Genomic DNA, 3,696 nt, shown 5'->3' on the forward strand with positions numbered 1-3,696 from the left:
TGGCAGTAGAATAGAAAACACAGTCTAACCCCATTCAAAGTCCCAGTCGGGTTGTAAGTAGACAACAACCATTATTGTAGATACTATGGAAGAAGCATCATCTTCATGAGATAGCCAGGTTTCTTTCACATAGAACAGAAGTTGAAGGAAAAGTTCAGAGCTATAAACTAGAGAAATTTTGCAGATGACTGGGGTGCCTGAGTGGCTCAGTTGGTTAAGCATCTGCCTTCAACTCAGGTCATGATCCCAGGGTCCTGGAATCTAGCCCCATATCAGGCTCGCTGCTCAGTGGGGAGTCTGCTTTTCCCTCTCCTTCCTGCTTATGCTCTCTCTCATTATCTCTGTCTCTCTCAAATAAAAAATAAAATAAAATAAAATAAAATAAAAATTTTGCTGGTGACGAAAAAAATGCTGTAGGACTGTATGTGTTTTGGAGGAATGTGGTAGTCATGGATGGGAGAGAGATTACATTAGGTAAGGGCATATTCAGAGCCGAATAGAGATAACATTCTAAGTAACGGGGATTTGGAGCTTCCTCTGGAGACTAAAAAAATAATGGGGATAAAGGCATGATGGAATTAACCTTGGGTGTGACTTTTAATATCCTGCCTGTACGGGGAGTTGTTGCTCAATAGACTTCAGGCTCTCACTAATATGGCAAAAACTCAAAAGTGTTAGAGAGCAGTAACAGATGAAAGAAAGACAGAAACATTGATTCCAACATATGATCACCTTTTTGAAAAGAGTGAAAAAGTCCTCTTATTAATATAACTTGATAATGAAATAAGATTTATATTCCAGTAACAAATGGGTGAAGTTTTATTTTTTTATGCTTATAAAATAAGGCAATATTCAGATGTGATTCAAGATAGCAACTTTTAGAATAAGTTACCAGTTAACATTGCTAATATATGTAAATTATGAGCCTGAGTCTCTAAAATACATTTTCAATAGATAAGGAGTTGATAAGTCATTATTCCTATAAAAAACCTTATGCTAACCTAAATATTAAAATTAAATCAAATTACTGTATACTATGTAACTCAATAGTCATTATTTCATGTCCCTTTGTAATGTGCCCATTGCACAATTTAATAGAAAAACAATAATAATAAAAAGTCACGAGGCAGTGATGGAGGAGAAGCTATTTCCTTTTGAAGTATTTCTGTTTTTGAGACTACTCAGAGGACATTTAATTGCTATTTATAATACTTTGAAAATAATCCAGAAAAATTTGATTTTTTCAGAATACCAAGACTTTTAAAAACTGAGAAAATTCATTGTGGAAAATAAATGTTGTTGATCTTCTGATATACTTTGGGTACTGTTCAGAGAATGGTTTTCTTATTAAGACTGTCTAAGCAAATAAAGTTCTTCAACAAAATAAATGCCTAATAAACCATATGGGCATTTTCAGTGGCAATTAGCAAAGCTTAAAATGAGATATGCACTTAAGCAATGCTCCTATAAATTAGTTGTTTTATTTTCTCTGTTCTGAATCAAAAAATGCAGACAAATAATGAACTGTAAAAATAAGAAACAAAATAATCACATGTTAGAAGTATCTTCCATTTAAAAAATCACACTTTAAATACCATCCCTTCATTAACAACAGAAGTTCTGGGAGTTTGCTTTGCCATACCTAAATTTGTTTTCACTTAACATACTATAAAGTCAATCAGTCAACCACATTTATAGTGTTCCAACACCATAGCATCAAGTGTCCCAATATTAAGGGAGTAAAATGAAATGGCAACGTCTTGATGCATGCCTGAAGACGTTTGTATTATGTCTTAGGTTGGTAGTTAACACATATTTGGTAGTTAACAAATATTTGTAAAGTAAATTGATCAATTGTGGAACTAAAATCTCCTTAGAATCTTTTTTTTTTTTTTAAGATTATTTGAGAGAGAGAGAGTGCACTAGAGCAGAAGCAGGGGGAGCAGCAGAGGGAGAGGGAGAAGCAGGCTCCCTGCCAAAAGCAGGGAGCCTGATGTGGGACTCAGTCCCAGGACCCTGGGATCATGACCTGAGCTGAAGGTAGCTGCTCAACTGACTGAGCCACCCAGGCGCCCCTAAAATCTCCTTAAAATCTTAAACAATGTAATAGTTGATTTTTTTAAAAAAAATGTTAGAATGATCAGCAGTTAGGGTGCCTGCTTGGCTCAGTGGGTTAAGCATCTGCCTTAGGCTCAGGTCATGTTGGGATCAAGCCCTGCATCAGACTCCCTGCTCAGTGGGAAACTCTTTCTCCCTCTCTCTTGCTATCTCTGTCGCTATCTCTGTCTCTCTCTCAAATAAATAATAAAAATCTTAAAAAAAAAAAAAAAAAGATCAGCGGTTGACTGACACCATTAAGAAAAACTATAGTTTGGAGTAAGATAGACCTTGGCTTAATTCCTGGTTATTTTACTTACCAGCATTTTGTTTTTAGCAATTTACTTCATTATACACATACTCTTCATTGTAAAGGAGAAGAAACGTTCTTGTGGTATTGCAGTAAACCACAATGGATAATGTTTCCAATGCAGGCACCTTAATTTTGGCATTTAGAGGTCACTCAATAAATAATAACAAATACAGGTTGGTTGGTTTGATCAGGGAAATATTCATAGGACAGATTTTTTTTTAACAATAGGATGGATGGAATATTAGTCATAGTTATTCAGAGAAATAGAAACAATAGGGTGTTTGTGTGTATGTAGGAAAAGAGATTTATTATAAGAAATTGGCTCACATGATTAAGGAAGCTGATAAAACCTATTCTGCAGTGTGGGCCAGCAGCCTAGAGACCCAAGAGAACAAAGGGTGTAGATGAAACCCAAAGGAAATCTGCTGGAGAATTCATATTCTTATTCAGAGGAGGGCTGGACTTTTTGTTTCACTTAGACCTTCAACTGATTAGATGAGGCCCACCCACAGTACGGAGGATTTATAGAGGGCAGTTTGCCTTACTCTAGTGATTAAAATGTTAATGTTGTCCAAAAGCACCTCACAGAAACACCCAGAATGATGTTCAACCAAATATCTGGGCACCCTGTGGCCTAATCAAGTTGACATAAAATTAACTATCGCAGTTGGTATCAACCACATTACTATATTGATAAGCTGTATTTGTTTCACTATAAGTAGAACTAAAGAGAGTGAGGACTCAGGGCATTAAACAAGTAAACAAAAACCGCTATGCAAGATAGTTCAGTTTGGGTAATTGTTTAATTCTTCAAAATATAATGCCAAAAAAAATTATTCATGAGTTCATGGGGAGAATATATTAAAAATTCATCATTGCAACCAATGATGAATTGGTTTAGTGCGTCTCCACTGTATGTAGAACAGTTTTAGGTATTTGGCATACGTACTGAGAAATTCAGAAAATATTCCTCCTATCTCTTATTATAGTTGGGGATGTCAAGAAATGAATATATTCCTACATGCTATAAAGGCCATACAGGCCGATTATAGAAAAATGAATAAAAATTCTAGAAGAACAAAATAAAAATGGCAATAAAAACATATTATGGAGAAGCAGAAAGGCAGTCTCTGACAGCATTTTTTATGTATGGGGCAAAGGAGAAAGGAAAGTCAAAGAAGGCCCAGGGTGATAAACCCAGTGATTACAAGTACAAAGTTGAAATTGATGGCTACGACTCCTGTTGACACGAGGAACATAAAGGGTATTGTTCACTATTACAGGAT

Source organism: Ursus maritimus, unplaced genomic scaffold, assembly GCF_017311325.1.
Source record: "Ursus maritimus isolate PB19 unplaced genomic scaffold, ASM1731132v1 scaffold_9, whole genome shotgun sequence".
NCBI classification, from domain to species: Eukaryota; Metazoa; Chordata; class Mammalia; order Carnivora; family Ursidae; genus Ursus; species Ursus maritimus.